We start from the raw sequence: 12,955 nt of genomic DNA on the forward strand, positions 1-12,955 counted from the left end.
CCAGAGTGTGGATACACAGAATTTAAAAATAAAAAATAAAACCTCCGGTTTTGGCAATTCCATTTATTGTATGGCTCTAGATTTCTGAAAAACCAAAGTAAGTTATAGATATTTACCCAGCCTTCCTAATGGGAAAGTTGTGAAAATCAAATTATATTAATAAATGGAACAGTTCTCAATAATCATATAACTAACCCGTAAGATTGTTTTTGTGAATGGTTATGAAGGGTCCTTAAATTTAGCAAGAGGCTAAAGCTTTACAAAATGGTGAAAGATAATATGGGCTCAGATGCCTACGAAGCTATAATATAAAGTCAATAAAGGAACCAACAGGATAAAATATTGCAAAAAGCCACGTATAACTAAGTAGCTGATCTTAACCACAGCTAGTATTTCTGCATAGACCAGGGTCCTGTTGTGAAAGATTTGCTAGAATGTGTGTGTGTTTGCATGTGTTTGTGTGTGTGCTTACATGTACGTTCAAGTCGTACATGCGTTTTAAATGTTAGGATACAACTAGACTTGCTTAATTTACTAACGATTATTTTTTGAGAAGAACAGTCAAAACATAAAAAAAAAAATGGCTTCCTTCTTTTTTTAAAACCACTGTAAGAAAATCCCTTAAAAACCCTGTAGAATACAGAGTCCATTCAAGTTTCTCTATTCTATTTTGTCAGCTCTGAATTCCATCTAATGTTTTATAAATAAGAGGTGGAATAATTCTTAAAATAAGCAACAGGAGTTAATTAGAGATCACTGGAAGTTGCTTACTTGTTGGGATTTTATTTCCAATATTTCTTCCTGTTTTCAATTTTAGGACATCTAACTTTATTAGGATAGTTATGAGCACAGATTCAGTGACAGGGCTGAGAGCAAATGGAGAGAGCACCACTGTAATGCTCATCTTCTCCATGGTCTCATGTTGATATCTAGAGATCTTTCCCACTGAATATACTCTGCACTCTGTTTTCTCTTTTACTTCATACAAATGCCTTAAAATTTTGCAATCAACAGAGATAATCTTGGTGAATTTCATATTGCTTAACACATTGTTCTCATTAGTAGACATTATTCAATCAGTACTTCAACAAATATTAAACCAGCTATTAACATTTAAACAAACAGTATTTATTTTTGAAAAAGGCTGGCAGTTTGTTTTTCCTGTTTGTAATCATTGTCAACATAGTACTTCATGTTGCTCTCTAGAACTTTGACATGTAGTAAGTTGAGAATTGAGAAAGAACATATTATTTTTCATTTGTCCTGCATCTACATGCATTGTGGAAAAATTGCTGCAGAATATTTTAGACTACAATTTACAATCAAGATATTCTACTGTAAAAACTCGATACATTGCCAGAAAGCATAACATAAAAGCAGTATTTGTGAGTCACTGATTATTCCTTATACTCCAAAGTAGAAACACAGCCTAATTGGTTTTACCAAAATCTAAAGAAGAAACTACTCTTCCTTAACTCTACTTCTGTGCATGTAGACTAGACTTCTTGAGCTCAACCCATCTCCTGTTGTTTATTAGCACAGTATTATTTTTTAAATCATACCTTTATTAGGATAACATAAAATTCACCCTTTTAAAGTATACAATTCCAGTGGCTTCTAATATATTCACAGAGTTAGGCAACCATCACTACTATCTAGTTTTAGAATGTTTTCAGCGCCCTAAAAATAATCTCCTCATGTTAGCAGTCCTTTCTGATTCTCCTGGAGGGTCTGGCAACTACTAATCTACTATCTTTCTTTATGTATTTGTCTATTCTAGACATCCAATATAAGTGGAATCACAAACAGCATGTGGCCTTTTGTCTAGATTCTCTCAATTGTAGTGTTCTCAAGATTCATTCATGTTGAATCATGTGTTAGTAGTTTATTCCTTTTTATGAATGAATAATATCCCCAAGTATGGATCATCACATTTTATTTATCCATTAATCAATTGGTAGACATTTGAGTTGTTTCCACTGTTTGATTATTCTGAATAGTGCTACTGTGAACATTTATGTACAGGTTTTTGTGTGAATATGTTTTCAATTATCTTGGGTACACACACATACACACAAACACACACACACACACAATGAAGAGTAGCATTGCTGAATCATAAAGTAACTCTATGATTAACTTCTTTGAGGAAATTTCTATTTTCTAAACTGGCTGCACCATTTTAAAGTCCATGAGAGTGTTTATTTTTCCATGTCCTTGCTAACACTTGTTACTGCCATAATCATTCTGGTGGGTATGAGATAGTATCTTGCTTGTGTTTTCCAGTTACTAATGTTTAGCATCTTTTCACATGCTTATTGATTATGTTAATTTCTTCTTTATATCAAAGTGAATTTACAGACTATCAATTTTTTAATTGGGTTATCTCTTGTTTTTTTATTTTGATTGTTGAGCTGTAAGAATTCTTTATATACTCTGGGTACTACATCTTTATCAGATTATGATTGATATAAAATATTGATAAATATTTTCTCCTATCATGTAAGTTGTCTTCTTATATTCTTCATAGTGTCATTTGAAACACAAAAGTTTTAAAATTTAATAAGATCCAATTTATCTATTTTTTTTCTTTTATTACTTGTGCTATTGGTGTTATAACAAAGAAACCATCACCTAACTCAAGGTCATAAAGATTTGCTGGTATATTTCCTCTGTATTTTTTATAGTTTTAGTTCTTACATTTAGGTTTCTGATCTCTTTTAAGTTAATTTCTGTATGATGTAAGGAAACTTCCCTGATTCCTCCATTACTGCCTTTGTTGTTGTTTCTTAACACATTTTATTGTATACCATGGTAATTCCCTTGTGTTTTCTTTTACATTTTTTTAAGTTATTTTTCTCATGGTTTCCCTGGTGATTGCAATTAGCATCTTCATGGGGGGCCTGGGTGGCTCACAGTTCATGGGATCCAGCCCTGAGCCCAGCATTGAGGGCTTTTCCCTGACAGCCAGGAGCATGCTTGGAATTGTCTTTCTCTGCCCCTGCTCTGCTTGCTCATGAGCATTCTCTCTCTCTCACTTAAAATAAACATACCTAAAAAAAAGGCAATGAAAAAACAATTAGCATCCTGAAACATTCTAGTTGAAATCAATTTCAATAGTATATAAAAACTTTGCTCCAATATATTACCACTTCCTCCCTTCTTTTGTGCTACTACTGTTAGACAAATTCATCTTATTAATTATAAGCCCATCAATATAGTTTTATAATTATTGCTCTCACATACTTATCTTTTGAATATGATAAGAGAAAAGAGGGGCACCTGAGTGGCTTAGTCAGTTTAGCATCCAAGTTCAGCTCAGGTCATGATCTCACCATTCTGGGTTCGAACCTCGAGTCAAACTGTATTGACAGCTCAGAGCTGGAACCTGCTTTGGATGCTATGTCTTCCTTTCTTTTTCTGCCCTTCCCCTACTTCTGCTCTGTCTCTTTCTCTCAAAGATAAATAAAAATTTTAAAAAGTTAAAAAAAAAGAAAAGAAACAAAATGTGTTTATATTTTCTTTTTCAGTTACATATGTAATTATCTTTACTGGTGTTCTTTATTTCTTAATGTGAATTTGAGTTGCTGTCTAGTATCTTTTCATTTCAGAATGAAGGACTGCTTTAGTATATCTTGTAGAGTAGCTCTGCTCACAATGGCTTCTCTCAATATGCCTGTAGATGGGAATATCTAAATTTCTCTTTCTTTTTTGAATGATAATCTTGTTGGGTATGGTTAACAATCTTTTTTTCTTTAAGCAATTAGAGTATGTATCCTACTCTATTTTGGTCTTCATGATTTCCAAAGAGAAGTCAGCAGTACATGTTATTGAGAATCCCTTGTACATGATGAGTACTTTTCTCTTCCTGCTTTCATTATGCTCTCTTTCTCTTTGGCTTTTGACAGTTTGACTATGATGAGTCAAGGTGTGGAACTCTTTGGATTTATCTTACTTTGAGTTATTAAGCTTCTTGGATATGAGAATGAATCATTTTTACCAAATTTGGAAAGGTTCCAAGCATTATTTCTGCAAATATGCTTTTTGGCCCCTTTTCTCTCTCTTCTCTTCTCTTCTCTTGGATTACCATCATGCATATATGTTGGCACACTTGATGGTGTCCCACAGGTCTGTTTTTGTTTTTTGAGTTTTGGTTTTTTGTTTTTTTGTTTTTTTGGGGTTTTTTTTTTTGGAAATTTAGCTATCTTTCTCAACTTAAAAAAAGTCCTTGCAACTCTTTGTTTAATTTCAGAATTTTGAAAAAGTTGATTTTGACCATTTTTGCCAATGTTGTCATGACTTCTGTGGAGGAGTGGTTATTTGAAGGTGCAGTAGTTCATAATTCCACAAATGTTATTCCTATTGACAGTTATGTTGTATTCATGGGTAGTCAAATGTGGATTGACTGAGGTCATCCCCAGGCAAACACAACAGCTGGCTATGGTTGATGGTCCTGGTATGGATGATATATTCTGCTTACTCAACAGTCACTGGTAGGTCCATGGGTAATAGGGAGGCACTGAAGAGGCTCCTGTGCAGCTGCTATAGGTGCTAGAAAATGCAGTGCTTCTTTAAATATGGATTGGGTCATGTCTGAATGCTTTCCACCCTTATCTTTTTAGTAGCTCTAGGTCCAGTTTATCCATCTCAGGACCCACCAATTTCTCTCCATTCTTATATCTTTTATGACTCTTTTTGCACCCATGAAATTCAACAACTTTCTATAGCTCCTGTGAAAACTAAAACTCATTCTTTTGGCCATATATTCTTCCATTTTTCTTTTCTTCCCAGCAAGAATTAAATAATAATTAAAAAAAAAAAAAAATAGTCCCGGGGGAGGGGGAAATAGGAGAGGGAAACACTGAATTATATCTTTATGTTTTGAGATCTCGAGAAAGAAATGTATTCTCATAAAAATAGTTTTTCTTCTTATAGTTATTATTTTTTGTGACTGAAATTCTTCCCTGCAATATAAATATATAATTGTTTAATTAATATTATCATTTTTATTAACCTGACTGATAACACTAATATTACAATTACTTGTCCTATTACTTTTTTTAGGTTTATTTATTTTGAGAGAGAGTGTGTGCACATGAACAGGGGTGGGGCAGAGAAGAAGAGAAAGAGAGAATCCCAAGCAGCTCCGTGATGTCAGTGAAGACCTTGAGGTGGAACTTGATCCCATGAATTGTGAGATCATGACCTGAGCAGAGGTCAAGAGTCAAAGCCACTCAGATGCCCCTCCTATTACTTTTTATGGCTCAAATAAAAAGTTCCATGTTAGGTACTTTAAAGTCTTCTCTTGTTCCCTTATAGCACTTCTGAGCCCACATGAAGGAAAAACTCAAAAAGATCCTGGTTTTTATGGTCTTTGTTTTGACTTTTCCAAGCCTTCTGGTTCAAACCTTGTTTCACAGTGCTTCCGTCTTCATTGCCTACTCACACTTAGGTTTTCATTCTTGCTTTACCCTGGCAGCTTTAGTGGGATTTTTAACTACCAGTCTCTGGGTATATCTTCTTGGCTGCCTATATTTTCCTTTACTGGAGAGGAATCACCTAATTGTGACTCTTTTTCATGACAAGCCCCAAGATCTCCTCTTTCAATACAGGGCCTTTAATATTTTTTTTCTCTAGGTTTTTTTTAAAATCTATTTTGAGAGAGACAGAGACAGTGTGGGATAGGAGGGGGCAGAGAGAGAGGGAGAGAGAGAGAATCCCAGCAGACTCTACACTACCAGCACAGAGCCCAGTGTGGCACTCAAACACACAAAGCCTCAGTATCATGATCTGAGCCGGAGCCAAGGGTTGAACACTAAACCAACTAAGTCACCCAACCGCCACAATGCAAGGCCTTTAAAATGATCCTCAGCCCACAGAACAAAGACTTGGATGATTATGAGTTCATGGCTGCCTTCATCCCAACTTTGGGACCAAGCTTAAAATGTCCAATATTGGCAGTATATCTTTGATGTTTACGTATCTACTATATGGTGTCCATTTGGAGTATCTGAAAATTCTTCAGGCATCATGATAGTGATTTCATTTTCATTTTCTTCAAATTCTAAAAGAACTACCAAAGATTATTCTTCTAGACTATTTTACTCTTTTGTCAGAGACAAGTGTCCAACCTTCCACTTTTGTTTCGTAGTTCATATAATCCTATTTACTGATAATAAATAATAATAAATTTATTTAAAGGAGGCACTGCATAAAATTCAGGGAATAGAAGTTTCACAGTATGCCTTGTGACTTTGATATATTTCATTTCCTGCACTACAAAAACTAGAGTAAATTATGCCATTTAAGGAAACATATGAGAGGAAAAAATTAAAACAGAGTAAAAAACATGGTCCAATATGTCACTCAGAACTATGAAAATATTCTATGCTTATAAGAATTCCAAACCCCTTGGGGAGGCAAGATGGCGGAAAAGTAAGGAGCTCCGTACATTTCACCTGCACCCATCTCTCAAACAGAGAAGGCCTGAAGTTGTAGGACACTGAGCCACAGGAGTTTGGGACATGTACCCCAATGTTCATAGCAGCACTCTCAACAATAGCTAAAACATGGAAAGAGCCTAAGTGTCCATCAACTGATGAAAGTACCAAGAAGATGTGGTATATTTATACAATGGAATACTACATGGCAATGAGAAAGAATGAAATCTGGCCATGTGTAGCAACATGGATAGAACTTGAGGGTGTTATGCTGAGCAAAACAGAAATAAGTCGGTCAGAGAAGGACAAATACATGTTTGCACGTATAGGAGGATTAGGAGGAACTTAACGGAGGACCATGGGGGAGAAAAAGGGGGGAAATAGTGGGGGAGAGAGAGAGAGACAAACCATGAGAGACTCTTGAATACTGAGAACAAACTGAGGACTGATGGGTGTGGGGGGAGGAGGGGAGAAATGGGCATGGAGGAGGGCCCTTGTGGGGATGACCACTGGGTGTTATATGGAAACCAACTTGACAATAAACTATTTGTAAAATAAATACATACATACATAAATACATAAATAAATAAAAGAATTCCAAACCCCTTGTCATCCTTCTAAGATCCTTTCATATCTGGTCTCAACTTTACTTGCCTTTACTTTGATCCCATTCTACTCATCCATTTCATGCTGTTTCTGCCTAGAATGCCCATTATACTTTTCCTCCACCTGTGAAAACCCCTCCCCATTTCCTGCAAGGCCACATTTCAGGACCATTATCTCTGTGAAACCCTGTCTTTTTCTTCCTGTTGACTTTATGCAATATGACCCTGTTCAAAGGCTCATCAGACACAATTAGGAAGATCATTCTATGCATATCTCTGGGTATCTTGTGAATGTTCTTGAGGATTGAACCAAGCATTTCAACATCTCTGAATCTTGGGGGCCTAGAAGACATCCTGCTGCACAGAAGTTATGCCATAATGTTTGAATTTGTGAATGAATGAATTACATGGGGGCAGATGCTGCATGCAATAAAAATGAGTAATTATTGACTGTCCTGGTACAGATTATGGTCTAGTAGAACAAATGAAAAATAGCCACATAATTTATAAAACACACTATGTAAGTGTTATTATTTCAGAGCCAAATAATGGACTCTCTTTCTCTTGATGTATTTATTTTTTATTAAATAAAAGAGTATTTTCCCATGTATATATTTAATGACCCAGTCCTATTACAAGAAATATCCATCTACTTGGTTTTGACTACTAACTAATAATTTGTTTGGTTAAGTTCTGGGATTTTTAGAGCCCACCTACCTGATTTAACCCATTAGGAATTGGTGCAGGGAAAATGATTAAATCAACTACCTCAAATAATCACAGAATTGCCTAATAGCTTAAAAAGTAATTCACTCACATTGCAAATTAAGAAATCCAGCTACGCAGCTAAAATATTACTGCTCAATGGTGATGGTTATTGTGAGTCAGAGTGCCATGAATTAAATATTCTTGCCTGGGCTCCACCCTGACACCCCCTCCCCCAGTGCAGTCCTTGTGTGTCACTCATGTTGAAGTCTGCCAATAAGTTGTAGGAAAATTTCCTACAGTGTTAAGAACTGCCCTTCACCAGGATTCTAGTCATTTTTTTTTTCCTAAGTACCAGTTGCCCAAATGTCTTTGGACCAAGTTTCTGGCATAGACTTGTTCAGGAAATAGGGTGGGAGGAACACCTATTTTATATTTTAAGTGAAAAAACATTCACACTAGAACATTATGCAATAACCAAAAAAATTTAAAAAAATTTGGTTGGCGGTGAATTTTAAGCTCCCCACCATCGTGACTTTGTTTTGGTCACAGAAGAAGCAATCGTGGGTTCTCAAGTTGAAGTAACAACAACTAATATGGTAATTTCACCGGACTGTTTAATTTAACAGGCTTAAAATGAAGTACGGCAATGTTATAATTGAGACCAAAACTGCTTGTTTTCTGTCCCTAGTTACAAGTGAAAGAAATTAATGGACAGCAGATTTTCAGCAAAAAAACAAGTGTTCTACCCATTTTTGCCTCCGCAGAACGTACTGCTGGAGTCCAGTACACAACAGGAACTTAAAACTTATTCAACTAAATAAACTAAGCTCCCCATGTGAGTTAGCATCACTGTCTTGGAAAGCAACTCCCTGAATACATACATACTAAAATTTTTAAAATCTGAATTCTTATGAAATCTTTGTAAAAACAGAAGCAGCTCTGGACAATACCATCCACCCTTAATACCTCTGAGGTGGGGAGTGAGGAAGAAAGCACAATTTGATGCTACTCTAAAATTTATTTACTTTTTTATTTATTTACTTATTTATTTATTTATTTACTTACTTACTTACTTATTTAATTTATTTTATTCTGCTCTGCACTAACAGCAGAGAGCCTGATGCAGGGCTTGAACTTAGGAACTGTGAGATCATGACCTGACCCATAGTCGGAAGATTAACGAACTGAGCCACCCAGGCGCCCCAATGCTAAAATGTATTTTAAACCTCATATTTAATTTCTTAAAAACATCATTGTATATTTTTCTTATAAAAATCTGTTATTTTAACATAAAACAATTTTTAAAAGTATTTATGATTGAATAAATTTAACACTACTCTTCTACCCAGATGGGAGTACTTTATTTATCTTGTGGCTTTGAGAACCCATGATCTAATAAGTACCAAAGAACACTGGCCTACATCAGAAACAGAACTCTAGACCCTCTCCTATTTCCAACTCCTTAGTGAAATATTCTTTTCTTGTTTAAAAATATCCCCTTGACACCTAGCTAATTTGAAAAGCAAATCCTTGTTAATGTCATAATGGGCTCAGATTTCTTAATGTATACCCATTTTACAGGGATATCTTCAAGAGAATTCCCTAATACATACTATTTCAGGTGAGCATTCTAGAAATAATGATAACAGTTGATAGAGACGGTTTTGGCCAAACACTAGTGTTCCCTTCTGATGCCCAGCAAATGGCATCACTTCCTTAGGGGACGCCACACACTGGCCCTGCCCTGCGTTCTCATTGTCTAATTCTAATTCTCTACAACTGGGAAGAAGAATGATTCATTTGTATTTACTGTGATCCAGGCATTTTGCTAACTGCTTCATAGGCTTATCTCATTTAATCCTCATAACATTCCTCAGAGAAAAGCAGTATTCTTATCCCCATTTTATGTTTGAGAAAACTGAGGCTCACAGAAACTACATAACTTTTCTTAGATCACACAGCTACCACATGGTGGTTCCTGGGCATGAATCCAAGGAGTTTAACTCAAGAACCTGCTTACTCCAGTAATTATACTTAATAGATTAATCTCTAAGGAGAACACTTTGGTATGAGGTATAAGTTTTTCTTTTTGAGATACTAACCAGTAGTCCAATTACTTTGCCTCATTTCATAGACTCTATATTCTAAGTTCTTTTTTTAAATTTTTTTTAATACTTATTCATTTTTGAGAGAGAGATTGAGTGTGAGTAAGTAGGGGAGGAGCAGAGAGAGAGGAGACACAGAATGCAAAGCAGGCTCCAGGCTCTGAGCCAACAGCACAGAGCCCGACATGGGGCTCAAACCCACAAGTGGTAAGATCATGACCTGAGCCAAAGTCAGATGCTTAACTGACTGAGCCACCCAGGCACCCCTCTAAATTCTTAATCATTTCGGTCTCTAACCTCTCAGGGTACTTCTAATTTTCACCCATATTTCCAAACTGTCAAAGAGATCTGATCAGATTAGATCTCATTTAAATAGAAGAATATATTATGGAAAGTCTAGAGCTTAGCATTTGCTGTCAAGTGACCCCATGTAATGATTAGTTTGTGACCCTAGGTTTTGTCTTCTGTAAGCCTCAGTTTACTCAATAAAATGTCTTCCTGTCAGTCAGGATAAAATTAACTAAGAAAATGGCATGCCTGAAATTGATTTGTGTTAAGATTTATTGAAGTTCAGAAAATGAGCAATGAATCTAAATTTAATTCTCCAGCAATAGCTATTTTCTCAGTCTCTATATTTGCACGGATGTGAAATGAGGAAGATTACTAAATATTGCCATAAGATTCATAACACATATGAAAGTAAACTTTAACCACAGCACTGGTAGTGCTGGTTATCACCATTAGTTTGTAAGTCTTAGAGAAGATTTTCAAAAATTTAAATTCAATAGGTGCCTGAGTAGTTCAGTCAGTGAATCATCTGACTCTTGGTTTCGGCTCAGGTCATGATCTCATGGTTTCATGCAGTCAAGCCTTGCATCAGGCTCTGGGCTAATAGTGCAGAGCCTGCTTGGGATTCTCTCTCCTCTCTCTGCCCCTCCCCCACTCACGCTGCCTCTGTCTCTCTCAAAAATAAGTAAATAAACTTTGTTTTGAAATTTTAATTCAAAGTATTAACCCCCCCAAGAGAAAGCTGAAGCTCCCAATAATTATAGCCTTGATCATATAAGCATGTTTTAACATTACTTTATTTCAATAAGATAGAATTTTACAATTTCTCTTTTCATTTCTTTCTAATTCAATAATATTGTAATTTTCGGGGTGCCTGGGTGGGTCAGTGGGTTAAGCATCTGATCTCAAAGTTCATGGGTTCAAGCCCCACATCAGGCTCTCTGCTGACAGCTCAGAGCATGGAGCCTGCTTTGGATTCTGTGTCCCCCTCTCTCTCTCTGCCCCTCCCCTGCTCATGCGCTCTCTCTCTTAAGAATGACTAAACATTTTTTTAAAAAATTAATAATATTGTAATTTTGTAGAGCTCCAAATGTGTTTATATATGTACACACATATATACACATATGTTTACATATATACACACAGTATTATCTGTTTATGAAAACACCGAGCAATTTGGATTTGAAGAGATATTTTGGGGAAAGTATTTATCATGATTTTTACATGTCTAAACATTAATAACTTATCCATTTTTATTGATTGATCAATTAAGCAGTATTTATTGATTACTGTGCAAATCCCCATGTGCCATACTGAGGCTGAAGACATAACTGAGACTGTAGACAGGGAGATGAAATGTAGAGATTACTTGTCAAGGCTTTCCCAGAAAAGGAACAGCAGGAGGCAGGTTGATGATACGAGTTAATGAAGACGGGCTGGAAAGCCCAACTGGGATATGAGACCCCTGGATACAGGCAATGGAGCCTAAGTAATTTCTGATGAGTTTGAACTGGGATCTAACATGAGATTTTTTTTTCCAGAGACTTATTTGTGCAATAAATAAATATTTTGAAAACAGGACTAAGAAATGAAAATATGAAAGCAGGAAACAGAAAAAAACAGTTAATCATTTCATATACATAAATTAGAAAAATTCTTTAGCTAATGGTTCATGTTACTGAGATTTAATGGCTTTCATCATCTCAGGGCTGCCCATCCTATTTTTGATCATCATTAAATTTCTTCAGCTTTTGTCTTTTCCAGCTTTTAGCCCCTGCCATCTTGTTTGCTGGCACTCTATCCAATCATCCTTGTGGCTTCTCTCTTCCCTTCTCTTGGGTCACCTATACTGTCACCTGTATCATGTCCTAGGCAGAGTCCTCCTTTGGGTGGCACTCTAGTCCTGCCTAGCCCTACTTGAATTAGTTGCTGCTTTCAGTTGAACTGAATTGAATGGAATGTATTCCCTCCACCAGGTGTAAACACAAATCCACTCATCCACTCCTTCCCTTTCTTTGAAATTCTCAAAACCATTAGGACTGCTTAAAAAAAAAAAAATAGCAAGTGAAGCTAACATGTGGATGTGGCTCTTGACAGGAAGGTTATACAACTCGCAGGACTAGGAAGGGAAGCACTGCAAATCCTTAAGTGCTTTTTCTGGCCTGGGTCTCCCAGGGTGGGGTAACATTCTCCAGCGTTTTGACCCGTCAACTTAACTTCCCAATTTTCAGTTCCCTAGAGCTGGGGGGGAAAGGGGGAGGATGGAGTACCATGAACATGATTTAATGCACTCCTAGTTATAAAAGTGTGCAGCAAGAAGAAATAAAACAGTTCCCAAGTTCTTTATTAGGTTCAATTCCCAGTGTACAAACATTCTAATTCAACTTAAACAAAATAGCCCACACACATACCATTTCTAAAGAGACTGTCTCCCACCCTTCTTTAACCTCCCTCTTCCCTCTTACGTTTATCTCCCTTTTTATTTTCTACCGTTCTTTTTCCTTTCTCCGTTTCTCCTGCTTATCATAGTCATCCCAAAGAAAAGTTTATCTGCAACCACCATTTAACCACGGTCACCATAAACGAAGCGAACCCTTCATCAGCGAAAGCAAAACCCTCAGTGGGGGGCGTCTCGGAGTAGACGCCCCTTCCCCTCCCACGTACACACACTTAGTGCCAGACAACAGGACAGCGAAGCCCAAGTGTCCGCAGGTCAGGGAGGCGGGGACACCCGATCTGTTCACTCTCAGACGCCGTCTAATTCCTTCTGCGCGATCGGACGCCAGGGAAGCAGCCTCCCCTCCAGGAC

The sequence above is a fragment of the Crocuta crocuta genome, unplaced genomic scaffold, assembly GCF_008692635.1.
Source record: "Crocuta crocuta isolate KB4526 unplaced genomic scaffold, BGI_CrCroc_1.0 scaffold181, whole genome shotgun sequence".
In the NCBI taxonomy this organism is placed as follows: Eukaryota; Metazoa; Chordata; class Mammalia; order Carnivora; family Hyaenidae; genus Crocuta; species Crocuta crocuta.